Source organism: Capra hircus, chromosome 23 (assembly GCF_001704415.2).
Source record: "Capra hircus breed San Clemente chromosome 23, ASM170441v1, whole genome shotgun sequence".
In the NCBI taxonomy this organism is placed as follows: Eukaryota; Metazoa; Chordata; class Mammalia; order Artiodactyla; family Bovidae; genus Capra; species Capra hircus.
This window is the reverse complement of record NC_030830.1, coordinates 8,511,696-8,539,538: the sequence shown is the minus strand read 5'-3', so window position 1 is coordinate 8,539,538 and position 27,843 is coordinate 8,511,696. Positions and strand designations below refer to the sequence as shown.

The following is a 27,843-nucleotide window of genomic DNA, read 5'->3' as shown; positions in this document are numbered from 1 at the left end:
CCTGACCTGATTTCCATCACCCAGAATACGGACACTTCTTGTCTTAAGTTCTCTGGCTGAGGAGTCACCCAGTCCGGAAATAAACATTATTTCACATGAGGGTTGTTTTCTTTGATTTATGCTGCCTCCGAGCAGATCACAGAGGGAGAGAGAAGGAAAGGCTGGTAAAAGGACTGCTAAGAGGCTAAGTTTCATCTCCCGCGGGATTTTTCTGACGGGTCTTGGAGCTCGCTGCATTGTCTGGTTTCTTTACGAGGAAGACTTTTAATCTCAGGAGAGGCTAGAGCCAGAGAAAGCTTCCGAGCGTCAGACACTCGTATCTAACCTGAGTCATAATCGTGATCCTTCGCTATCTGACCTGGGTCTCGTGGACTTGAGGGTCGAGGGTAAATTCTGCTGCCTCAGTTGTCTTGCTCACCCTCCGCACTGGTACCTCCTGGCCAGTCTCCATCCCCCTGTATCCCTGTGGGCGCCTCACCTGTAATTTCTGGTGGTGTCTGCTTTCTGAGCATCACTGCCTCCAGGGTTGCTGTCTTGCTGTGACTGCCAGGGCCAGGTCAGGCCACCTCGGGCTGGTCCTCTGGGACCTCAGCATTTTCTCGCTACGGCTGCTCTCCTGCGCCACTGTGTCACACCATCGCCTAGAATCTTTGGTGCTTTGGCCGTTGGCTGGTTCTCTCTCTTCCCATGGACGTCTGCTCATTCTCAAGTTTGCCACTTTACCTGCATGAACCAGGAGGCTGCAGCTTGAAGTTCCTAGCGTCATTGCCATGCTCAACGCACCCCAGCCTCTGGATGTGTCCCTGGAACGCGGCCGACTCTTGGAAGGTGAGAGGGCGCAATAGTTAAGGCACCAAGGTCACTGACTGGGTTCCAGTCCCAGCTCTGCTCCCTACTAGTTGTGTGACTTCGAGAAGTATAATCTCTCTTTCCGTGCATTTCCTCAGCTATAAAGTGAGAATGGCACTTTTTCCTCTGCTTCCCAGGGCTATAGGGAGGATTAAATGGTTACACAGAGGTCCATCACTTAGAATAGTGCTCGGCTCACGGTATGAAGGGGCTTCCCAAGTGATGCTAGTGTTAAAGGATCTGTCTCCAATGCAGGATACATAAGAGACGAAGGTTCAGCCCCTAGGTGGGAAAGATCCCTTGGAGGAAGGCCTGACAGCCCCCTGCGGTGTTCTTGCCTGGGAAATTCCACCCACAGAGAAGCCTGGTGGGCTACGGTCCATGGGGTCACAAGGAATTGGACGTGACTGAAGTGACTGAGCATGCACGCGTGGTTGAAATGTGGGAGACATTTACAGTGGCTACTTGTCTGCCGTGTCCGTTTCACTGAACGCTTTCTCATCCAGCTCCAGGTTTGCAGTGATTCTTCCTGTGCCCCCAGTACAGAAGCGATCTTCCTTTTCTCCGTTTTCTTTTCTGCACTCCCACTGCCGTGGGGCCAGGGCTCTGATGGCACAGCGCCTCGAAGCCTTTCCTCCTCAGGTCAGCCTGTCCAGGATGGTCACCACCAGCCACACGCGGCCACGAGCACCTGAAACGTGGCCGCTCGGATGTGAGCCGGGCCGTGACTATAAAATGTGCCTGGGAATGTCAAAGGGAAGTCTGAGACAAAGAATGTACAGTTCTCTATTGGTAATTATGTTGATTCCATGTTGAAATGATAAGTTTTAAATACACTGGGTCCAAAGAAATATATTATTAAAATTAATTTCCCCTGTTCTTTTAATTTTTTACTTGTTTATTTATTTTGGCTTGTGGGATCTTAGTTCCCTGACCTGGGACTGAACTTGGGCCCTTGGCAGTGAGACAGCAGAGTCCTCACCACTGGTCTGTCAAGGCATTTCCTCCCCTGTTTCTTTTAAAATATTTTAACTTGGCTACTAGAAATAGGGGCTCCCCTGGTGGTGCAGTGGTATAGAATCCACCTGCCAATGCAGGAATGACTTGGGTTTGATTGCTGGTTCAGGAAGATCCCTTGGAGAAAGAGATGGCAACCCACTCCAGTATTCTTGCCTGGGAAATCCCGTGGACAGAGGAGCCTGGTGGGCTGTAGTCCGTGGGGTCGAAAGAGTTGGAAATGACTGAGTGGGTGCATGCACACACACACGCACACACACACACACACGCACACACACACACGAAATAAGTTTCTGCTGTGGTAAAATATACACAAGATACCACTTACCATTTTAATCATTTTTAGGGCTAAGTTCAGTGGCATTCAGACAATTCACTTTGTTAGGGAAGCACCATTTCCACCTCCGGCGCTTTTCATCTTTCCAAACTGAAACTGTACCCATTACACACTCATGCCCCCTTTCCGCTTCCCCCCAGCTGCTGTCCCCACTGTTCCACTCTTTGTCTCTAATAAGTTGGTATTCTTGGTACCTCAGGTGAGTGGACTCTTGTAATATTTTTGCCTTTTGTGATTGAATTATTTTACTTAGCACAGTATCTTCAGGGTTCAGTTATGTCTTAGCATGCACCAGGATTTTTTTTAGGGCTGAATAGTATTCCACTCTGTGTGTCTGTAAGATCACATTTTGTTTTTCCATTGATTCTGGGTTGTTTCCACTTTTCGACACAGTGACTAACACAGGGGAGTGTAAATTTTACACACAGTGTGCATTGCATTTCTGCCGAGCAGCACCATGCTACGGTGTTTATAAATTAACAAGCCGTGGCTTGGAGTGGCTTCCAGTAAAGGCTCGGAAACACTGCCCTGGGCTGCCCCTCCAGCCCCTGCCTTCCTCCCTGCCCCTCCAGGGCTCCTGCCTTTCTCTGCTCTCAGACCTTTTCCTTGTGTCTGCCTTTGGCTGCCCCCGACTTTGGTTACTGCGGAAATTCGTCTCAAGAAGCCCTTTGCTGTTTTTAGACACTAAGTTGTGTCCAGCTCTTTTGTGACTCCATGGACCCCTGGATCTCTACAAAAGTTCTTATAAGGCACTGGGTTGGGGTAAAGGGTGGGCGAGAAGGATTTGATCTTCTTTTCAGGGTTTGAGACCCTGGCCGTGACTCTGCAGGGCTGTATTTGGGTGTGAGGTAGGGCTAAGGAGACAGAGCCAGAGGATGGAAGACTTTCTCCGGGTGCATGGTCCCCGACCCCAGAATTGGAGAAGGAAAGACCTTTTCAGCAGACTATTCGCCCTGAGAAATTTTCCATTTTATTTTTTTTACCAAAGCGGCGTTACCTCGGGCTAAGTTTCTTTTGTTTCTGAAAATGCTTCATAACCCGCGTCGGTCACAATTAAATGTGGTCCAGAGTTATGTGGGGTGCACACAGTCATTTCTGTCTGATGTGTGGATGAGGACTGACACAGCCTCTCAGCTTGGCAAGCCCTCTGTGGTTTTAGGGACTCCAGCTCAGTCTTTTTAGACACATACGCATTGTCCTCTCGTTTCTAATATGGATGAAGAACATTTCTAATATGGATGAAGAGGTGGAGTCTGACTCAGCACACTTCTCTTTCACTATGTATTTCTCTTTGGTTTTTGAACTCTTCAAATATTTGGATGTTCACTCTTTATATCCGTATATCTGTGTTCTATCTTCAAACTGAGCAACACGTTAGTAAAATTAATTTCATTGTTTTTACAAAGAAAATAGAATAAAGTGGAAATTCCCTGGCCTTCCCATGGTTAGGGTTCTGCACTTCCAAGTCAGGGTTGGAGGTGGGGAGCGGGGCATGGGTTCTATCCCTGGTCAGGGAACCAAGATCCCACATGCTGCAGGTCCAAAAAAAGAAAAGAAAACAGAATAAAGTAAAGCAAATAATTTCTGCTTTTTTCCTGGACCTCATAGGTCACTTTCTGGGCTGCAGGTACCTTGCTTTGGAGTCGTAATATACTTTTAAAAGTGTAAGATGCCAAATCCTAAGAGTGTAAGTAATTTGTTCTGCTCTTATTAGTGGCAGGTCAAAATGATGACTACAGCTGAAACTATCCATTTACCGGTACCAAAACCTACAACAAAGGATTAGAAATATTATAAAAATTGTATGAGGTATCCAAGGCTGCTTTTTCCCCCCTAGACGAGTATTACGCTGGCAAAGTGACAAGATATTGATTATATACATTGCTTTCATTGTATTTCCCCAGGTAGACCACTCATTTACTGTCAATAATCATCACCCCTGGGAATTCCCTGGTAGTCCGGGGGTTAGGACTCCAGGCTTTCACCGCTGACAGCACAGGTTCAACCCCTGACCGGGGAGTAAAGATCCCTCCCACAAGCCCTGCCGTGCACCTAAATAAATAAATAATATAAACTTTAGACACCTTTTTTTTTATTTTTAATTGTCATCCCTGTGTAAAACTTTCAGGCTGGCAGTGTTACCTACAATAAGACATAGAGGATATTCTTGCAGACTCCGATGGCAAACACAGAAAGCATGGACCAAGGTGGTGAGATCAAGGCAGGTCAATTACTCGCAAGAGATTGGCTACATCATTCCCACACAGAAGAAAAATATTCAGACCTCAGTATGCATGTCTATCTGACATTAATTATTTGTGCTTTTAGAAAAATGGTATCACTCATCTACGAACTTTCTCAGATTTTGGAAGTTTCTAGATACAGCCCTCAGCAGGCAGTCTGCCCCAGACCTGGCCAGGGATCTGCTTAGATGGCGAGTTACACGAGTGGACGTGGTCTTTCTCGGCAGCTCCCCACACCCCGCTCCTTGGTGTTGGGAGGATTAGCGTAATTAGAGCCTGCGCTTGTGCAGCACTTTGGCATTCCTAGATGAAAAGTGCTAGATGAGCGTAAAATTTTATAACTGTAATGGAATCCAAGCAAATAGCATTGTAATAAATGGGTCTTGCTGCTGATACCGCATTCAAGAGTCTCCTCTTTATTATCTCATGTTTACTATATGTGATGAACTGAGGTGATTAATAACAATGATAATAATTACTCCTACAGCATTTTATGCTTTCAGAGGGCTTTGCAACTGGTTCATTATTTAATCTTTAATCTCCACAGTGTCTCCTGTGCTATGTCAGTTGCGCTTGTTTGGTTAAACGTTTTCATAGAAAGGGAGACATCGGAGAAACAGAGAGGGGGGCTGAAGTTTTCAAGTTCCTGGAGCACGGCAGTGTGGAAGGTGAAGATGGATAATGAGTTGGAAAGGAGGATGAGGTGGGAGGTGGGAGAAGAAAGGTCCAGGGAACAGTGGGTACCGCACGGGGCTGGGTGGCAGATGGCGATGCCTGGGGTGTGACGAACTGAAGCAGGAGTATTTGAGAAGCTAAATTGAAGGACAACTTGATCCAGGATTTGGGGATTGAGGTTTCCACCCCAAGGGCCCCTCTGTCAGGGCCTGGGTGCTCTAGTGGAATTTCCGTGGTCGCCTGTGTTCACTCAGCTGGTCTGTAACACCTGGTCAAGGTTGCTCAAGGGGAGGAGGGCTTTATGTGGCAGCTAATTGGGTGCTATGAGGAACGGACCCCCAAACTGTAGTGTCAGCAACTGAGCAAGGCCTAATCAGCTGCTTGGAGTGCCCACTTGGGGATCGGCCCTCGCTAAGCCGGCGCTCCAGGTATTTGCAAGACGAGCAGTGTGTCAATTACTCCGTGGATGGCCAGATTTATGCGATTTTTGGCAGCGCTGCTGAGCTATTAATCATGTCTCAGGAAGAGGCTCCATGTAAACCACAAACAAATGGCACGTCTCGTGGACCATCCTGGCAAAACAATGTCATCCCCTGTATCTTCTGCCGACGTTGAAGGGGACAGTGAGGATGGATACACAGAGGTGGAGAGCAATACTCCACTACCATCTACCTTTTCCCTCTCTTTTCAAAAATAAAGACCAAGCCATGTTCTCTGAGCCAAGGAGACCAGATTCCTTCTCCACCTCTTGAAATGGCATATTTCATAAAAATGCACCCATTACACCATTTTCTTTTAATAAGTGAGAGTTTCACGGCTTTCCTTTATTTTTAGTACATTGCCGTTTACATCGGCCAGACATGTAGATTTCTTATTCCTTGGTAAGCTACACATATCTCAATACATCTAATGTCATAATTAAATGTCATCAGGCTAATGTGTATGAGTGTTTTGAGCTTTATCGCTAATTGCTGTGTTAGCATGAATTAGACAGAGAAGTAATTAGAAGCCCCGATGTAGCTGTTTCATGTGGTGCAGTTTCTGGGACAGCCTCTGTGTGTGTGTGTGTGTGTCTGTGTGTGTGTGCACGCGCGCACGTGCATGCTCATGCATGTGTATGTGAACTGTTCTCCCCTCTTCCCCCCAGTTCCTGACCCCTCAATGCTAGTGTCTCTCGCCCGTCGGTGCAGAGGTCTTTGAAACCAGAATGGAAGCCATTGTCTCCAGGAGGGGTTCCACGTTTCTTGAAATAAGCAATTTTCTATAATCAGTCACCAGGGAAAGCTTCACTCTGAGAAGCAGAATTAATGGGAGACAGGTTTTAGGGTTTCAAGAAAGCACGTTTATCTTCAGGACAGATGAGTTGGGATCGGGGTGTGTGCGTGTGTGTGTGTGTGCGTGTGTGTGTGTGGTGAGAGGCGCTGGATTTGTGCAAAGGAGAAAATAGGACGACACTTGTTTGCAGTTTGAGACTTTCCCCAATCTTCCTACTTTCATCCAACCCTTAAGGACACATCCTGCTGACGAATGACAGTTGGACATTTCTTCTGCCTCTTTCCCTCTGCCCTCATTCCTTCTTGGTTTTGTACTAAACAGGAGTAATCATATTCTGGCTTCGGGCTTCTCTGGCTCTGGGTGGGGTGGGGGGTGAGGAGGGGGTGTTGAGGGGGTGGGTAGAGGGGAGGAGGAGACGGTGGAGGGGTGAGGGGGGAGGTAGGAAAGGTGTGAGGGTTGGGAGTGGGCGATGTGGGGAGTAAGGGGCGAAGGATGGGGGAGGGGGGTGGGGGGGAAAGGATGCTAAGGACACAAGGCCAGGCCTCCATCACTCAGGTCCAGGAGAGCCCCCAGCCCCCTGTTCTGCTTCCGCCCAGGGCTCCTCGGCAGTACTGCTCTACCTCTGGACCCCTTTTCTTGGCAGGGTGTGACTGTCCACTGTGGAGCTGGCAAGACAGTGTCAGAGCCTCAGGGAAAAGTCCATCCTGGGATAACCTTTATCTGCCAGAGAGTCCTTTACCACCTGCTTGATAGGCGATTTTAATTCACTGCTGCTGGGGTGATAGGGAATATCCAAGAGAGAGAAAGCAAGCGAGTCCTTCACTGTACTGAGTTCCCCAGAGGCTATTCCCACAGCCCCGAGATACACTGTGCATTTGGCCTGTACCTGTTTTCTTCATCCAGATATTTTTTTATACAGTGGATTTAAGCGCCTGCCCTGCTCATGTCTGAGCAGCTTTTCGCTGTGGTTTCAGCTCTTGTCCTCGAAGTAGCCTACAGAGCTGTTCCTCTCCCAGGGCAGGAACGGGAGAATGAGAAAGCCTGACAGCTCTGACAAGCCTTGTCAAATCCCCATCCCCAGAGGGGCCTCCTGCCCATTAGGAGGCTGATTGCTGACGGAGGGGGCCGGGGGTGGGGGTAGGGGGGGCTGCTGCCTGGATTCCGGCAGAGACAAGATCAAGGCCTCCTCGTGCACTGCCAGAGCACTGGGCCTCCCTCCCCTTGACCAACATGTTTTGACAGAAGGGCTTGTCAACAAATAGGCCTGGGGTCAGAAGATAAAGAGTCGTCATTTAGAAATAAATGCCCGTGATTTCTCTTCACCATTTGTAACCTCTTTTTCAGCTTTTTCCCTCCCCCTCACCCCCTCCCCAGGCTTTTGCACACCAGCAAAGTGCGCATGCAAGCCTCCCGCTGGACGCTTGTGCCCTGATGCTCACTCTTCCTGGGGGCTTCTAGTTCCTTACTTTCCTAAACAGCTCCTTCCCCGCTTAAAAAAAAATCTCAAGGCTGTGTGAAAGCATGTCAGAAGCAAATTGAAAAGCCCAATGCATGTAAGTTATTAGGTGGTAGGACAAATGAGATCCAAGTTCATAAATGCTGATAGTAAATTGCGGAGTAAGAGAATTGCCACAGAAGATAGTGAAACAAACTTCTATGGTGGAGGAAAGGCAAGAGGGGGTCAGGAAAAGTTCCTGGAGGATGAGGAGATTAGGTCAGGGCTTGAAGGATGGGTGGCATTTTGACAGAGCAAAATGGAGCAGAATGGAGGCTTGGGGGAGGGGTAGAATGTCATCGGTATTTGTTATACGTGGGCACCCAGATCCATTCAGCCTACGTTTTGGTAATAGCTCTCAGCTTTCTTTTGGATGTCCACCCCTGATGCCTTTCACTGGGTCCAGTTGGGCTGATGCCCTGGAGGTGGCAGGGGACCAGGCCTGGCCAGTGGGACTCAAGAGTAAAGAAGAGAGAAGAGAGCACAGACACTTCACAAAAGAAGAGTCAGCAATGGCAAATACGGACATGAAAATGTGCCTGATGTTGTTAGTTATCAAGGAAAGAGAAATTGAAGTCAGTGAGAAATTAAAGCCGCCGTGCATCTGCCAGAACAGAAAAACATTAAAAGACAATAATAGTAACTGCTGGAGAATATGTGAAACGATCAGAACTTTCATACTCTGCTGATGGGAACCCAAAACGGTACAACTAGTCTGGAAAACTGTTGGCGGTTTCTGTTTATATACAGAATCAAGCAATTTTTCTCTTCCTCTTTTAGACATTTACTCAAAAGAAATAAAAGCATAAATCTACAAAAATGTTCACTGCAGCTTAGTTCCTAATAGCAATAAATTGGAAACAACCCAAATGTCAACCAACAGGGAAAAGGAAAAACAAAATGTGATATATCCATTAACTGGAATACTATTCAGCAAATAAAAAGGAATCCAACAGCTTGGAGGAATCTGAAAAACACTATTTGGAGTCAAGCCATTTGCAAGAGATGACACACTTGATCTCATTTGTATAAAGTTCAAAAACAGGCAAAACCAATTTAAGGAGATAGAAATCAGAAGAGTGGTGGTTACTGGGCAGAGAAATAGATTAATAAGAAAGGGGCTCATGTTGATGTATGACAGAAATCAACACAATATTGTAAAACAGTTATCCTCCAATTAAAAATAAATTTAAAAACAGTGTATATATTCATATATAAAAATATTTATAATATAAATATTATATTTTAATATATTTGTATAAATAAAATGTTGTATATATTTGTCAAAACTCATTGATTATACCCTTAAAATTGGTGTACTTTCCTTAGGTAAATAATATTGCAATTTTAAAAAGCCAGAATGTTCAGCAAAAGTTGAAGAAAAGTATTTTACAAGTTCCACCGCCCGAAGAAAATCAGTATTGACATCTGGCATAGTTCCTTCTAATATTTTTAATTTACATGTGCTTATTTTAAAAACAGTTGTAACAAGATTCATATTTAACATTTGGTCCCTTTTTCATTTAATAGCATATTGTAGGCATTTCTTATGATATGAGTTTCTGAAAACGCGAGTGGCTGGGCCGAGGTTCACTGCGTCTATATTTCCTGTCTATAGCAGGGTTCTAAACCAGTGATGCTCAGGTTTCTGGTGTGAGCCATTGAATGATCACCTTGTGACAAATTCCCAGAGAAAGACTAGGTCGAAGAGAAGGGCCGTCTTTGTGCTCCTTGACACATATGTCGTTTAACATTAGCTTTAGTGCCTTAGGGAGATTCAAGCACATACGGACAGAGCTAAGACAGCTCATGTCAGCCCATTTTGCAGTTTTTATGTATTCTCTATTCTTTGTTGTCTACATTGGAGTCCTAGGGACATATATCCACCATGAAGTGAATTATTTATTGGCATGCGTGGGGCTAGCTCAAATGCTGTCGATCTCATTTTAATTCATAAAATTAAAAAAATATATATGTCAAGGCCATTTGACTAGCATTCGCCTAAGAGCTGGAGGCTCAGCTGCTCAATGTGTAGCTTTACTCCTCTCGTGCTGAAGCGTCTTATCTCTGCTCCTAATCCCATTTCGGGAAAAGCTTGTGACCTTGGCTGGACCCTTCGCCTGCTGGTCTTGGCATCAGGGAACTCCTCACGCCGTATCATCTATGGAGAAGACTCTGGCCAAAGCCTGAAGGGAAGGAGCTGACCGACCTGTGATTCTGTGTCAAACATAACACAGAGGTTTTCTCGTTTAATTGGCACAACTGCCTTTTGAGGTGGATGCTGTTCCTATTTTACCCCAGAGGAAATGGAGGTCCAGAGAGTTAGGTAAGCTGCTTATGGTAGAAATGGTCATTCAAAAAAGAGATATTTGTGGTTTGAAGATAAAGCAGCAAGTCGTATCTTGTTCTTATTCCCGCTGTAGCAGCCCTTCTCTGGGAAGGCCCAGGAGTCTGTGCAGAAGGAGATAAGATGTTGCAGCTTCCAGTGGACCTGTGTTAGCCAGAGCAACGGCAAGCACACCACATCCGGTGGTGGTGGTGGTGGGAGTGTTGGAAAACAAAGTATGTGTGGGGCAGGCTGGGACTCAGGCTGAATCCAACACCGGACACTCTTGGTGGCAGCTTTGGGTCCAGCTGTGGTTCCATGAAGATGGCTGTTTTCCCACTGAGTGACTTAAAGATGAAAACAGCTGACTCTGCTGCCAGCCCTGTGTGCTCTCTCCTCGAGCTGCTCTTGTCCCATGAAGGGGTGTTTTCCGCAGGGAATCAGGGTAACGGAGGACGTTAGAAAGTGTCAGGTCCAGGGACTTCCCTGGTGATCCAGTGACTGAGACTCTGTGCTCCCAATGCAGGGTGCCCGGGTTTTACCCCTGGTTGGGGCGCTAGAGCCCACATACCGCAGGCTTCCCGGGTGGCACTAGTGGTAAAGAACTTGCCTGCCAATCCTGGAGATGTAAGAGACTCAGGTTTGATCCCTGAGTCGGGAAGATCCCCTGGAATAGGAAATGGCCCCCCACTGCAGCATTCTTGCCTGGAGAATCTCCATGGACAGAGGAGCTACAGTTCGCGGTGTTGCACAGAGTCGGACACCCTGATTGAAGCGACTTATCGCACAAAATTTCCCATGTGCGGCAATGGAGATCAAGGATCCCGCGTGCCACAACTAAAGATCCGGCACAGCCAAACGAATACAAAACAAACCCCACAGAAAGCTGGGCAGTAGCACTAATCGCCCCTTTTATTTTTTTTTGAAAGCAAGTGTTAGGTCCAATTCAGAATGGGGAGGGACACAGAGAGAGTTTAGTGACATTGCAGGTCTCGATTTTGGACTCTTCTTCTATCCCGTATTTTTCCCAGAAGATTAAGCACTGGTGACCTCTATGGACACCTTAGATTTTGGGGAGAGTGTTTCATATTCCTCTATCAAATGATTTTTCTGCTTGAGGTTTGCCTCCTCATTTAAGACCCACAGAGATGCCTAAGCTTTCTCAAGAGGAGGGACTCAGTCAGAAGTGATACCATTGGTAAGGGCCACGGCTTGAGGTGACACACCCCACGACTCTGGCCCCATGGCTCCGCCTGTCTGTCCTGAGGTCTGAGGGCATCGCTAATCCCCACTGTGACCCAGGCTTTCAGCACGCTGGCTGGGGAACTGGCTAAAGTGCCAGCAGGAACGCTGCAAGTACGACCGTAGCCTTAGGGTAAATGGCCTTTGATATAAATTCCATGGTAAACAGAAGTTAAAGGATATCTCTTTGTCATCCCACTTCATGGGAAATAGATGGGGAAACAGTGGAAACAGTGTCAGACTTTATTTTTGGGGCCTCCAAAATCACTGCAGATGGTGATTGCAGCCATGAAATTAAAAGACGCTTACTCCTTGGAAGAAAAGTTATGACCAACCTAGATAGTATATTCAAAAGCAGAGACATTACTTTGCCGACTAAGGTCCGTCTAGTCAAGGTTTTTCCTGTGGTCATGTATGGATGTGAGAGTTGGACTGTGAAGAAGGCTGAGCGCCGAAGAATTGATGCTTTTGAACTGCGGTGTCGGAGAAGACTCTTGAGAGTCCCTTGGACTGCAGGGAGATCCAACCAGTCCATTCGGAGGGAGATCAACCCTGGGATTTCTTTGGAAGGAATGATGCTAAAGCTGAAGCTCCAGTACTTTGGCCACCTCATGCGAAGAGTTGACTCATTGGAAAAGACTTTGATGCTGGGAGAGATTGGGGGCAGGAGGAGAAGGGGACGATTGAGGATGAGATGGCTGGATGGCATCACGGACTCAATGGACGTGAGTCTGAGTGAACTCCGGGAGCTGGTGATGGACAGGGAGGCCTGGTGTGCTGCGATTCATGGGGTCGCAAAGAGTCGGACACGACGGAGCGACTGAACTGAACTGAACTTCGTCATCTCTCTCATTCTCTCACACAAACTCTCTCTCTCTTTCTCATACATTCAGTAGAAAAAAAAAAAAACTGTTTGGACTAACATCTTGGTTTTATAATCTTATTTTTATATTAATGAGAATACTATCAAGTGAGGGGAAGGGGAGAGGCATAGAAAGAGACAGAACCAGAAAGAGGAAGACAGATGGAGGAAGAAATTGCCTTTCGCCAGTAATATTCAGAATCACTCACCCATGGGTCATAAACCATTGAAAAACTTCCTTGGAATTGTCCAGCCTTAAATAATGCTCTGGGTACTATTAATACAAATCTAGGATCTGAGTTGATTGCAGAAACAGGTAGCAATGTGAAGCAGTGTATAAAGAAGGGATTTTGGCATCAGTAAGATCTGGGTATGAATTGCAGTTTTGCTACTTGTTAGTTCTGTGACTATGGGGTGTTGTCGAAACTTTCTGTAAAGTGGGGTTAATAATGCCAATCAGAGGCTATTCTATTAACAAAGTGAGATAAGACATGCGAAAGTCTTCAGGGCATACATTTAAGTGGATGCCTAACTCATCAATTCTCTACCTGGTAGATTTATCCTAACATGGTCTCACACTGCAGCCTCCGTCTTAACTGTGAGTTTCTCTTGGCACTTTGATAATTGCCATTAGTCTCTAAAATGGTGTCCATGGTCAATGTATTTCACCATGAATTTTATGGTTCAATATATTCCAGGTGGTGCTCATGGTAAATAATTCACCTGCCAATGCAGGAGGCTCAAGAAATACAGGTTCGATCCCTGGGAAGATTCCCTGGAGTAGGAAAAGGCAACCGTCCCAGTATTCTTGCCTCGAGAATCCCATGGACAGAGGAGTCTGGTGGGCTACAGCCAGTGGGATTGCAGAGTCAGACACGACTGAGCACAAAGTCTAACTTGACCAGGTGAGAGGGTGGGAGATGAAGATGTTCTGTTTGTAAAGGTAGGCAAAAAGGTCTGCTCTCATGAATGCATCTGTTCATTTAGTATATCTTTTCCCTAAATGAAAAGGGCTCTCCATGAAGGACTGATTCTCGGACCATCCCACAAGTAGGTTATGTTAGTCCCACGTCACAGGTGGAGAATCTAAAGCTGGAAGTTTAAGTATTCTGGGTGACTCCTCTGCTAGTAAGTGGCAGAGCTAAGATTCTAAGCTGGTTCCTCCTGGTCCAAAGCCTCCCCACTGTCCACACTTATAGACAAAGAGTTTTAACATAACAAAATAACATCCTTGATCCCAGTGACATTGCATGGGAGTCAGATGTTGTCTTCCGTTCCATAGGCTCTTTGGGTACAAGGCTTGCCTAAAACTTGAGTACCCAATCCACCTCTTTGATAAGTTAAAATGGAGCCTTAGAGCAAAAAGAGAGAAGAAGGAGGTTAATAAAATCACTCACATGTCATCACTGTTAACATTTTCACTCACACACATATTCATTAAAAAAAATTTTTTTGTTTGTTTGTTTTAGAGGTTATCAGCAAGAAAGTTGCCAGAATCTTCTTAAAAGGTTCTTACTTCTTGATTCATGGCTGGTTTTCTGACTCCACTTCAGAAAATCTTCCTGGTGCTTTTATTCCTCAGGAGCGAGGCTGTCCCTGGCTCACACCCCTCTTCCCCTCCACACCAGGAGGTCACCCTCTTGGCTTATAGTAATATCCCTTCCTTGGCATCTCTGAGGACCTAATGGCTGGAATTCCTGCTGGGCTAGGAATCATTCTTTTTTGTACATTCCCTAGGAATTTTCTCTTTTGTAAGCCACGGGACATACAATTAGAAAAATTCTCTTTCAAACGATTTAAAAACTTAGAAAGAGTTGCTGTCTCTAAAGGATAGGTTTTGGATATCTGAAAAGTTTACTTATGTAAGCCACCTCACTCGCAGGAAAAGGGAGTTCATCCAGGAGAATGAGAAACATCCCAAGCTTTGTGTTCCAGGAGGGTTCTGGAACTCTAGAGACCAGGGTGTGAAGCCTTGTTGCAGGCTGAGATGCAAGAGGCGTGTCCCTTAACTGCTCTGTCTTCAAAATAGGATGATATAGTTCACACAGAGGTGTTGCAAGGACTGAGATGGGGTATGCAGAGGTCCTAGGACGTCAGGCCCAGAAACTGCTCAAAGGACAATCTCTTATAGTCAGAGCAAGTAATTCAGAGGGTGAGACCGGCCCTTCTCTCTTCCAGGAAACATTTGGGTCTGTCTGAAATGATCATGCTTCCTTCTTTGGCTGTGCGAGTTTTAAATTTGCCTTGTAGAAAGGACACGGAGGGGTTAAACAGGAATACAGTTTTTAGCCGTCTTGGCGTTTTCCCTCTTTGTTTAACATCAAAGTGGCCCGCAGTCCATTTTGCCAGTTTATACATATTGTTGTACTCAGAGAAAGGCTGGAGGAGCGGAGCTGGCTGCCTGATTAGCTGTGACTCCCTTGCAGGCTGGCTTAAGAGCCCAAATGGATTCTACCCCTCCAAGGTTTTAATGATAAGGGAGCGGGGGAAGGGGCGGGGAGACTCTCCTTCCCTTTTGGAAGGAGACTTTGTGGAGGCCCCGCTAATAAATCATTTGTTCCTTCTAAATGCACGCTCGCATTCACATAAGCACAGACTCAGATGGTTCCCACTTGAAATTTCTCATCAAGTGCAAATAGCTCCCAGCCCGGATGGCTGAGCTGTTTTCCAGCCCCTCTTTGTGCGGGCGTTCAGCTTGGGAGCAGCCCTGGGGACTCACTTGGGGATGGATCAAGGCCAGGAAACAAAGTCAGAGGCTCACTTGGTCCCCTCCCTACCCCGCCTCAGCCCTCATCCCACCACCCTCCTCCACTCCTTTCTCCCTCCACTTTGAATTTCAAGACAGGAGAAAACCGGGCCACAGAAAGGATTTAGGAACTGACCTTCTCTCCCCCAGTCCTTGAGAATCACCCTGAAGCCTGCCCTCTCCCAGGGCAAGGTTTGCCAGCTCTGGAGGAGGCTGTGCAGAAAAACGGGAGCAGCGGGAGGGAAATTGGCAAGAAAAACTGTGCTCACCTGCCTGAACCCAGTTCCGCTCCTGCGCCTCCTTCTGCCTGGCCTGGGGAGAGCTGAGGGGCGGTGGTGCGGGTGGTGTCGGGGGAGCAGCGGCCACGTGCTCACTTCCGAACAGGCTCCCCTCGGCCTGCCTCCCCGCCCCTCCGGTCCGTCCAGTGCGGTCCAGCCCAGGGCAGCCGCCTGCCCGTCCCGTCGGCCGGAGTCATTTGGAGCCGCCAGGTTCGCCTTTCTGTACAGGTGCGCAGCCTGGATAACCGGTGATTAATGCCTGTGTCTGGCCGGGCCCTGAGGGTAATTTGATTTGCTTGATATCTAGAGTGATCACCCCCTTTTCCCTGCCTCCTCCCTTTCTTTGCCAGAGTTTGTGGCCGTGTTTACCTTCGTCGGTGTTTTAAGGTGATGAATGACACTTGTTTCTGGTGTTTGTTTCCGCCCAAGTTTTAATTAAATTTTGCACGAGGCTTCTGTAATTATGGCCCTGGGTCTCTCTCCTTCATCTTCCCTCCCTGAAGTTACTCAGCACTCAGAATGCTCTCCAGGTCTCCTTTCTCTCCCCCTCAACATCTAACCCCAGTGTTGGGGGGCCAGCAGGAGGCCCCCATCCTTGCAGCCAGGACCTTTGGGTTTTGTGATCTGTGATGACACAGTTCATGTCCCGCTCTGATGGCTTCCTCTGGACTGGAGCGTGGGACGAAGCTCACCTGCAGGAAGAGAGCTAGCCTTGTCCTAGGTGACGTCTGCAAAATCACCCCCTAAGTAGATACTGCCAGGCCTGCCAGGAGGCCTCTGTCTCTGTTATGAGTGGGGTGAAGCTGTATTTTCCTGTTCTTTTCCTCTTTCCTTTCTAAAAGCTGTACGGAGCTTCTGTATGTTCCAATTGAGAGAACGCCCACATGGCCGAGACAGCAAGAGCAATGGAGTAATGGTCTAGGAAATAAATGAAGTGAACCAACCCAGGGATGCTGTCTGCCTGCAAAGTGGAGATAAAATTAGAGCAAGTCTGTCTGGTTCAACTTATGGTGGGTCCACAGTTTGGGCCACGAAGTAACCTGAATTGTATATCTGAGGTTGCAAAAATTGGCTAAGTTTCTTCAACTGTGTTATTCACCTGCTTTTGTTTTGGTTTGTCTAACTCACTCCCAGAGAACTCATAAGAAAGATATTCCAAATTCCAAATAAGGAAGAGGAAAAAAAGATCACATTCTTAAGAAACAGTTAAGAGAAATTTTAGTCCAGAGCAGTTAAGGGGCTGACCTAGAAACACCTTTTTGGTTTCAACATGGACTTATTAAGACTGTGCTGGGTGTTGTGAGGATGCCAACGGCATGGGGTGTGGTCCTTGCCTGCCTGGATGGAGCTTCAAAACCCCATTAGGCACAATAAGGCTGACGCATTTAAAAGAGTTCTGAGAGGCCTGTGGTGTTATGGAGGAGACAGGATGGAGTCTATACGAGGGCAGGAATTCTCCACCCTCCTCTGCTACTAATGAGTGCTGAGGCCCCTGGCAAGTCATTGTTCAGGCTTGGTGTTCTCGCTACCTATTAAGAAAGTGAAATTAAATAATCTCTTAAAGTTCCTTAGAGCTTAATCTTAGAATCTAATCACCAGCACCAGTAGATCTGTTGTATAACTAAGCAATAAAGAGAAGTATGCCGATGAAGAATACCACGAGCCCTGAGTTTGGGAAGGGCTTGTGTCTCAGCGAAGAGGACCAGCTTGAGGAGGGACCCCTGAGGCGCTAGGCTCAGGATGGACTTTGAAGGCGGGCGGGAGACACAGCAGCGAAATTGCAAGGTGTGTTTGGAGAATGGGGAATGGGTCAAAGGGTCGGAGTAGTTTGTAGAGGTTGCTGGTGAGGGGGACGCTGGAAAGTTGGGCTGGGGCCAGATGGGAGGGTGTTGAACTCTGGCCTAAGGAGCTAGAACTTGAGTTTGCGGGTGAAAGGTGGTTATGGAAAGGCTGATGCAACAAAGCGGAGGCTGCACAGGTGTGTTACTGGGGCGGCGTGGAAACAGCCCAGCCTTTGTTTTTGGCATAAGGGCTGGCTTGTCCATGGGGTCAAAAGCTTCACCTAACCAGATTCCCCTTGATCCTGGACATGACTCTTCTCTGCTTGGCGTTGCTCAATCAATCAACATAGAGTGCTGGGTCAAAAATAGAGCAAAAGACTTGTGGGAGCCTGGGGACAGCGGTCATTGCTTAACATTAAGAAAAGAAATTTTGGCAGGATATACATAGCCTAAAATTTAAATTGCAGCTCCTTTTAGGTATACAGATATGGTGAAGGACAAGGAAGCCTGGTGTGCTGCAGTCCGTGCGGTTGCAGAGTCAGGCATGACTTGGCGACTGAACAAGGTATACAATTCAGTGGCATTAAATATATTCACATGGCTGTACAACGATCACCACAGTCCATTTCCTGAACTTTTTCATCATTCTAAACAGAAACTCTATACCCATGAAACGATGACTACCCATTCCTCCCTCCCCCAGCCCTCAGTAACCACATTCTACTGTAGAATGTTTCCATAAATTTGCCTGTTTAAGGCACCTCATATAAGTGAAATCATATAATATTCGTCTTTTTGTGTCTGGCTTATTTTACTTAGTATAAGGTCTTTGAAATTCCTGTTGTGATGTGTGTCAGAACTTCATTCTGTTTCAAGACTGAATCATATTCCATTGTGTGTTTATTTTGTTTATCTATTCATCTGTTGATGGCCACAGGTGATTTTTACCTTTTTGCTAGTGTGAATGACATTGCACTGAAAATCTGAAATTTGGCTGAGAAAGACTGTACTCTCAATGTATGAAAAAAACATTTTTCTGCAGAGAACTTTGAGCAAGGACCAGACACCTCAGGTGGGTTGGATGACTTGGAGATCTGAGGGCTGTAGGGGATGTGAATGGAATGGCTTTTCTGACAGCTCCTTGACACTGAATAAGATGATGAGACAAGGTCTTGGCGGAAGGAAGGGAGTCTCCTGGGGAAGGAGACATAGAATCCCTCCTCCACCCTCCATACTTGCCCCCCATCCCGAGTTTCCTCTCTGCTTCTGTCCCCCAATCAAATCTGCTCACAAAGAAGGGCTGTTTGTTGGAATAAGGACCGACTGACCTTAAACCAACTTGCTATTTCTCTCAGGAGTATTAGCATTGTGCATCTCATCTCTCCTTAGATAAAATTAGATTTTGTTAATTGTCAGAAGGATTCCCGCATCTGACATGCAGGTGGAAGACATGTGGGTGTCTTTCCTGACCGCCTCACTTGCTGTAAACCTCAAGAAAGTACCCTTCCTTTCCTGTAGTGCGTGGGTTTGAGGAGGCAGGTACTGGCCCCTTTGGGATACCCTTGCCCTATAGGAGGAATGGGAGAAAGGACTGCAAACCTGGAGCATGGAGGAGCATTTCCCTGCTTTTGAGCTTTCTTGCTGCCGTCTTTGTTAGAGCCAAAGCTGTCCCGGGTTTCTCCACTTTCCTAGGATGAGGGCAGTTGGAAGCATGACTCTTTCTTTGGGGACCGCCTGGAGAAATTTTCCTAAGTTAGAGTGGGACTGAGCTGCCTGGATGAGGGACACCCCAGCTGCTTGCGTGCACAGCTGCAGGTGACTCAGAGACCGGACTCTCCCAGAGCCCTGCCTGCCAGTGCAGCCTTCCAGTGGTGAGACTCGCCTGAGGTTCCCACTCTGGCTGCACACCTGTCTCAGCCCTGAGACTCACAGGAGGCTGCTTCTATCCCAGGAAACCTCACAGACCAGAGGTAAGAGGAGCTGGCTGTTTTGAGTGTGTGCTTCAGCATGGTGGAGCAGAGAACAGGCTGAGTGTGCAACCACTGTGGCCGGGTGTGTTCAAGGTATGTGCAGAGCCCTTTCTCACTGGATGCTAAACAAGGACAAAGGTGGTGTATGGCTATCAAAACTTCCATCAGCTAGTCTGTCAACAAACATCCTATGTACTAGGCACAGGGGATGAGGAGATTAAAAAAAAAAAAGATAAAAAAGATCTGTTTTTTGTGTGCTCGAAGTAACGATAAGAAAGGCAAGTTCATAATCAAGTAGAATACAGAGTGTGCAAAATTGTAGTTCCCCCAAATGACCTCAGTATTTTCCTAAAATATGGTGTACTCATGGGCTTCCCTGGTGGCTCAGAGGGTAAAGAATCTGCCTGTAATTCAGGAGACCTGGGTTCGATCCCTGGGTTGGGAAGATCCCCTGGAGGAGGGCATGGCAACCCACTCCAGTATTCTTGTCTGGAGAATCTCCATCCATGGACAGAGGAGCCTGGTGGACTATAGTCCATGGGGTCGCAAAGAGTCGGACATGACTGAGAGGCTAAGCACAACACACATGCATAGGAATGGAAAATTTGAGGTGTAGGAAGGTCAAGAGTCTTTTCCAATGGCCTGGCGTGCTGCGATTCATGGGGTCGCAGAGTCGGACATGACTGAGCGAATGAACTAAACTGAACTGAAGGTCAAGAGATCAGGAGACTTTTACCATGGAAAAGATAGCTTGTTATCCTCACAGATTTTAAGATGAGGGGCAAGCACTGCCACAAGGGGCCACGTGGGAAAGCACCAATGTCATCAGGAAGCAGAGGGAGGGAGAAAATGTGGGTAAGAGCCTTTCTAGATATGCAGATGACACCACCCTTATGGCGGAAAGTGAATAAGAACTAAAGAGCCTCTTGATGAAAATAAAAGAGGAGAGTTAAAAAGTTGGCTTAAAGCATGACATTCAGAAAACTAAGATCATGGCATCCGGTCCCATCACTTTATAGCAAATAGATGGGGAAGCAGTGGAAAACAGTGGCTGACTTTATTTTTCTGGGCTCCAAAATTACTGCAGATGTTGATTGCAGCCATGAAATTAAAAAACACTTACTCCTTGGAAGGAAAGTTATGACCAACCTAGACAGCATATTAAAAAGCAGAGACATTACTTTGTCAACAAAGGTCCATCTAGCCAAGGCTATGGTTTTTCCAGTGATCATGAATGGATATGAGTTGGACCATAAAGAAAGCTGAGCACAGAAGAATTAGTGCTTTTGAACTGTGGTGTTGGAGAAGACTCTTGAGAGTCCCTTGGACTGCAAGGAGATCCAACCTGTCCATCCTAAAGGAGATCAGTCCTGAGTGTTCATTGGAAGGACTGATGTTGAAGCAGAAACTCCAATACTTTGGCCACCTGATGTGAAGAGCTGACTCATTGGAAAAGATCTTGATGCTGGGAAAGATTGAGGGCAGGAGGAGAAGGGGACGACCGAGGATGAGATGGTTGGATGGCATCACCGACTCAATGCACATGGGTTTGGGTGGACTCCGGGAGTTGGTGATGGACAAGGGAGGCCTGACGTGCTGCGGTTCATGGGGTCGCAAACAGTCAGACACAACTGAGTGACTGAACTGAACTGAACTGAGTGGCTTCTGTGGGAGCGACTGAACTGAACTGAACTGTGTGGCTTCTGTGGGAAGGTGAAGAAGCAAGAAAAACTGACGTAGGCCTGGCTAGTTGGAATAGTCCTATCAGGCGCTGGAACACAGGGACTGTCCCTCATTGTCTGGCCCTGGGTCCTGGGGTGATTAGGGCAGGTACTGAGTGGCCCAGAGTGTGAGAGCTGATAAGGGGGATAGTTGGGGTCTGGGCTCTGGATCAGCTGGTTTGTATTTGGAAAGTGCACTTGTGGATAAGTTGTCAACCATCTCTAGGGGTTGGTTAACCCTGGGAGGGCAGTCTCTCCAAGGGCAGCAAGGCCCCAGATATATCAAAGCACCAGAATACAGAAAAGAAAAGACATGGCTAGCACAGCATTGTGTCTGGTCCCACATGCTTTCCAGGAGGCTTCCCTGGTGGCTCAGTGGTAAAGAATCCACCTGTCAGTGCAGGAGACGAGGATTCGATCCCTGGGTTGAGAAGATCTCCAGGAGAAGGAAAATGGCCAACCACTCCTGTATTCTTGGCTGGGAAGTCCCATGGACAGAGGAGCCTGGCAGGCTACAGTCCATGGGGTCGCAAAGAGTTGGACACAACTTAGAGACTAAACAACAACAAAATGCTTTCCTAGAATCTGATACTGGTCCATTGAAAGGGGAGTTTATTTCCTCTGACCTTGAGCTTGAAGGACCTTTGTGACTGCCTCAGTGACTAAGCCAGAGGAAGCAACAGTATGGCTTCTGAGGTTAGGTCATTCAGGACGATATGGTTCCCACTTGGCTCTTTTCCTGTTGGGACACTTGCCCTTGGAACTCAGCCCCCATGAGGAAGCCCAAGGCACCTGCAGAGGCCACAGGTCCGTGTTCTGATCCAGAGCCCCACGAGGGTCCCAGCTGTTTGCCTGCATTTAGCACAGAGCCTGTGAGTGGATGCAGCTTAAGATCCCAGTCTCCGGGCCACCCCAGCTGACGCCAACAGGAGCCGAGAAAAGCCACCCTTGCCAAGCCCGTCTAAATGCAGATTCTTGAGCAAAATAAATGGTGTCATTACTTTCAGCCCCTGGTCTTGGGGTATTTTGTTATACAGTGGAAGGTAACCAGGACACAGGACGGTAAGATGATGCTGGGGTTGGGGATGGAGTACAGGTTGTTCTGAGTGCACATGAGGAGGCTGGAGGATGGGAATAGGGATACAGTCCAGTCAGAAAAGGCAGTATAGAGTTAATAATAGTAACCAAGGGACTTCTCTGGCAGTCTAGTGGTTAGGACTCCAAGCTTGCCCTGCAGGGGGTATGGGTTTGATCCCTGATCTGGGAACTAAGATGCTCTGAGGTACAGCCAAAAAGTAAAAAAAAAAAAATGTAAAAATGGGGATTGAAACCGAATGGGACCCCAGAGGACCTTCCTGGGGACAAAAGAGTCTCTGTGTTCGACCCCTTCACCCCAGCACACACTCTAGCATGTGCCATTCCCTGAGTTCCAAAGAGTGGACCCAAGCAGTTCCTAATTAGGGAAGTGAGGGAATGCGGGAAAGAAAAGTGGTCAAGAAACAACAGTGCTGTGATAAAACAGAGTCCTAGTTCCCCTTGAAGGGAAATACATGGTAATCTGATGCAGCTCTTTGAGATATTCTGCAGGCACTAAGGCCCCCACCTGGGAAGAGAATGGTGGACTTTAAGAGCTGAGAGGGGAGAGAGAGGATGTGGAGAGCAGGTGGCTGTCCCCCTTCCCTATGACCCACTGAAACAGGAGGGTAGAGAGTGGGGCACAACCTTTAAAGTGTGACATAGTGGTGAAAAGTGAAAAGGGGAAGTGTTCATTGCTCAATCATATCCGACAGTTTGCGACACCATGGACTGTAGCCCACCAGCTCTGTCCATAGAATTTTCCAGGCAAGAATAGTGGAATCAGTTGCCATTCCCTTCTCCAGGGTATCTTCCCAACCTAGAGGTCAAACCTAGGTCTCCTGCATTGCAGCTGAATTCTTAATCATCTGAGCCAACGGGGAAACCCAAAACTTGTATGTTGCTTGACAAACTGGTTCGGTTCAGTTCATTTCTGTCGCTCAGTCGTGTCCAGATCTTTGCGACCCCATGGACTGCAGCACTCCAGGCTTCCCTGTCCATCACCAACTCCCGGAGTTTACTCAAGCTCATGTCCATTGAGTCGATGATGCCATCCAACCATCTCATCCTCTGTCATCCCCTTCTCCTCCTGCCTTCATCTTTCCCACCATCATGACTACTGGAAAAACCATAGCTTTGACTATACAGACCTTTGTTGGCAATATAATGTCTCTGCTTTTTAATATTTTATCTATGTTTGTCATAGTTTTTCTTCCAAAGAGCAAGTGTCTTTTAATTTCATGGCTGCAGTCACCACTTGCAGTGATTTTGGAGCTGATCTTCATTTTGTGAATGTTGAGTTTTAAACCAGCAAACTGGTTAGAACCAACTAGGTCCAAGATGCAATGATTTGACTTCCAGTGGACCTTGAACCTCATGATATACTCCTTGTAATACATTTGCATAAGCTAAGTGACACACCCACCAGTGCTGCGATAGTTCCCAGGCCAACTGTCAAAGATCAAAGAAATCTCTGCACCTTCCCCCATAGTCCATGGAATAATCCTACTGTTCTTTAGCCTTTGAAATTACCCAAACTCCGAAACTAACCATGCCATATTTTGGGGTCTATCACCTTCTGAGATGGCCCACTTTCTGTCTCTGGAGTGTGTTTCTCTCTAAATAAATCCACCCCATTTTTAAAAAGATCTTTTTGATATGGGCCATTTTTCATAAGTCTTTACTGAATTTCTTACATTATCACTTCTGTTTTATGTTTTGATTTTTTTGGCCTTGAGGCATGTGGAATCTTAGCTTCATGACCAGGAATCAAGTCCCAGTCTGAGTTTGACTGGCTCAAGTCCTAGAACATGGGTTCAAATCCCATTCTGAGCTGCACAGTTTCACTATGACCTACGACTCTAGGCCAGTCTTCCTCCGCCTCCAGTTGGTCACTGCCTCCTGAGCCACCCTCTGATTTTTGGCCTCCTAGTTTGGCAAGATTGAAGGCAGGAGGAGAAGGGGATGACAGAAGATGAGCTGGTTGGATGGCATCACCGACTCAATGGACATGAGTTTCAGTAAACTCCAGGAGTTGGTGATGGACAGGGAGGCCTGGCGTGCTGCAGTCCATGGGGTTGCAAAGAGTTGGACACGACTGAGCGACTGAATAACTCAGCAGCAGCTTTGTTCCTCTCCTCCCTCTTCCCACCCTCTGCTCCCTCTGACTCTGGAAATAATTGCAAAGGATTATTGTGTTGGGACTTATATAATATGGACTGAAGTGCAGAACACACCTTACAGTTCGTCTCGTTTTCCTCCCGTCACTGAAGCAAAGTGCTGAGAAGAGGAAGTCATTTTACAGTTGCTGCAGCTGCTGCTGAATTTAGATTGGAAAAACGATTTGCTTGAGCAAAGTGGTGATCAGATAAATCCCATGAATTTATTGCTTAAAAAAATGCGTCTGTCAGAGAGATGGAGTGGCCGCCCTGATGTTGTGGGGGGGCAGGGCCGGGGGAAGGGGCGTTGACAGCCTCTGTGCACCAACCTCACAGAAGTGTTGGGCAAATAGGAATGATGAAGGCCTTTCAGCCCTTCGGCATCTGATAAAATCCTTCCCTTTTTCACGATTTCATTTAATCTTCACAGTGAGATGGGGAAGGTAGCCTAGGGGTGGTGTTACCTCCTGTTTATAAATAAGGAGAAAGAGAAATGCTCAGCTAACAAGCAGAGGGTCCATCTCCAGCCTTTGAATCTATGTAAGTGCCTCTGCTCTTTGGATGATCCACTTAAGTGTATGTGGTCCCACTGATTTTCAGATGAGATTCACTCTTGGAAGAGAAGCAGGGAAAGACACTTGACATTTATCTTGTGATCATTTCGTGCCGGGCACAGGGAGGGGGGTGCTTATGTTAGCTTTCTGTAGGGAGATGATCACAGTTGCTTTTGGTGGCCTGGGCTTCGCTTGGATGAAGTCTTTCTCCTCTTTCTGAGCTGTGTCCAGCCCATTCCTAGGAGACAGAAGCTCCATTGCTGCTGCTGTTTATTGAATCAGGGCTGGGCTTTGCGCTCTCGGGTCTGTGTCTCCACGGGCTTCTGCAGCTCCTGGTAGGCGTGGGGTCCCTGTGACTTACTGCAGCCACTCCCCCGTGGTGGGCCCTTCTCCTGCAGGCTCAGTAGGACCTCCAGCCCCTGTGGAGTCACTTCTAGGTATGTCCGAGAACGCTCAGGAGTGTCCCATCTGGGCCTGCTGGACCTTGTCTCCTGGGGTGTGAGCCCCTGGGTGTCCTTGAGCCCCGGGGCATCCATGCTCAGCAGTTGCCTGTTCTGGGCAGCCTGTGCCCCATTGTTTTTCAGAATTTCAGCAATAGAGTTTCTCAGCTTCTTCTAGAACTCCTGGTCACCTTACGCATAGTGACAATGGCTGAGTCCTCGTGAGGATGATCTGTGATACCTGGTTGCTTGGCACACTCCCTTGAGGGATCCTAGGTATCACCTGGGACTCGGGGTCAATCTGCCTCTCTGCAGATGACTGTGGCTGGTTACTGAGTCAAGCTCAGGGGCCTGGTCCCTTTTCCACTCTGGGTGAGGTCTCTCTGTCCTATAATAACTGATAGGGGAGTGTCAGTTGCTTACATCCCTCCCCCAATACCACACTGTGAGTCACTGATAAAAAGCAGTGGGCCATTGATTACCTACACTATGCCAGCCGGGGCACTGGGAACTTTGTGCATGTTATCTTTTTAATTCCCAGAACCACCTGAGACCACACAACTTACTGTGCATGGGTTCAGAGGTCAGGGTGTGTCGGCCGCGAGGGTTGTCTAGAGAAGTGACTGCACATTTCAGCGCCTTTATCCTTCATCTACAAAATGAGCCATTAGACCATATGCTGTTTAAAATCCTGACATGAAAACTCACCTTTGTTACCTTTCTGAGGAACATCTCTGACCTCACAAAAGTCAAACTTAGGCCTCAAAAGACACAGAGCTGACCGTATAATAGAAACCTGCCTGATTCCTCTGTCCATGGGATTCTCCAGGCAAGAATACTGGGGTGGGTTGCCATTCCCTTCTCCAGTGGATCTTCCTGACCCAGGGATCTAACCTGGGTCTCCCGCATTGCAGGCAGATACCCTACCGTCTGAGCCACCAGGAAATCTTCAACACCTGATATCTACACACCATTATTTGTTGTTCAGTAGCTAAGTTGTGTCCAACTCTTTGCAACCCCGTGGACTGCAGCACGCCAGGCTTCCCTGTCCATCGTTACATCAGTGGGTTGTTATTCTGAGGAGGGAGTCATTTAAAACTATCTATTATGATTGTTTTTTAATTTCAAGTGACAGAAAGCTCACGTCAAGGCTATACTTCTGCAATCATAACCGGATTTGGGAGGTGGCTCTGATCCACTTGGAAAGAGCACCAACTTAGCCTCGAGCATCCGGGGCTGGAGTGTAATTGAAATTTACCAGCTCTGTGTCTCTAGGCAAGGAATCTTTGAGCATCAGTTTTCTCAACTGTAAAAATAAGAATTGCAGTATTCATCATGAGGGGACTTTATGCGGTCCAGTGACCGTGACAGGACGTCACACATTTGTAACTGCTCTGTGCTACGTCAGAGTTATTATAACTTTTCTTTGACTGCTTCTATTTATACAAAACCTTAGCATCAATGCTTGTCAGCTCTGGAATGAGCTTAGGGAAGGCAATTGCTGACTCTGCCTATGGGCCTCTGTTCACCACTCTGACACTGCTCTACTCTCCCCAAATGTAGTCTAATTTTCCAAATAGTCTCCAGGGGGAAAATGTCCATGTTTCTCCTTTGTGCTTGCATTTCATACCACAGCAGTGGCCTTTTTCCTCACAGATGATCCGTAGTTTTAGTTCTGTAGGGCTTCTCTGTTAACTCAGTTGGTAAAGAATCTGCCTGCAATGCAGAAAACCCCAGTCTGATTCCTGGGTCAGGAAGATCTGCTGGAGAAAGGATAGGCTACCCACTCTAGTATTCTTGGGTAAAGAATATGCTGGTAAAGAATCTGCCTGCAATGTGGGAGACCTGGGTTCAGTCCCTGGGTTGGGAAGATCCATTGGAGAAGGGAAAGGCTACCCACTCCAGTGTTCTGGCCTAGAGAATTCCATGTCCACCGGTTTGCAAAGAGTTGGACACGACTGAGCGACTTTCACTTCACTTTAGATTTTGGTAGTCTGAGTGTTCTGAAATCTCCAAGAGGGGCAGGTGGGCTGGGATGTGGCAGGAAAGGCAAAGTTCCTTCCTGGAAATGTGAGGATCTGGGTTCCGTCCAGGGTTTTTCTACTGTGAGCTGTTGGACCCCAGGAAAGTCCGCCAATCAATTCAGCCTCATTTTGATAATTTATGCAGAGAAAAATTTCAGCCTCATCTTCTACAGAGGATTTTTGAGAGGATAAAAGCATTAGCATTCCCATTATATATCACCAAATATGTAGAGAATACTTTGCAGGTGGGAGTGAGGTGCCGAGCCATGTGCCGAGGGTAAATCAGCTAACTGGATGTGCAGGAAGCCAGCATATGTGCGAGGTCCATTTGGGCCTCAGGAGGGGGGCCTCACCTGGTGGGCCTTGAACAGTCTTTCCATATGGAGGCAGTATGTCAGGTGGGAAGATGGGGAGGGTTTGGGGAAGATGGGCACCCCTGAGGGGTCACACTGACTGCTCCTCTCTGGTTTCCCCTCCTACTTGGGGTGGCCCCATCAAGAGAAGCTGCAAGTCCACCACCAGCCCGTCACAGCCGCTCCCTGTAGGGCTCGTGGACAAGTGTGTAGGATCAAGAATTCAGGTGGTGATGAAGAGTGATAGGGAGATTGTTGGCACCCTGCTGGAATGGGATGACTTTGTCAATATGGTACTGGAAGATGTCCCTGAATTTGAAGTCACACCAGAAGGAAGAAGGATGGCTAAATTAGACCAAATCTTGTGAAATGGAAACGGTATAACAGCGCTGGTCCCTGGTGGAGAAGGAGCTGAAGTGTGA

At 47.3% G+C, this 27,843-nt stretch overlaps 1 pseudogene; it reads left to right on the top strand.

The window, feature by feature from the left end:
* LOC102184961 lies at window positions 771–27,843 on the top strand (annotated as a pseudogene).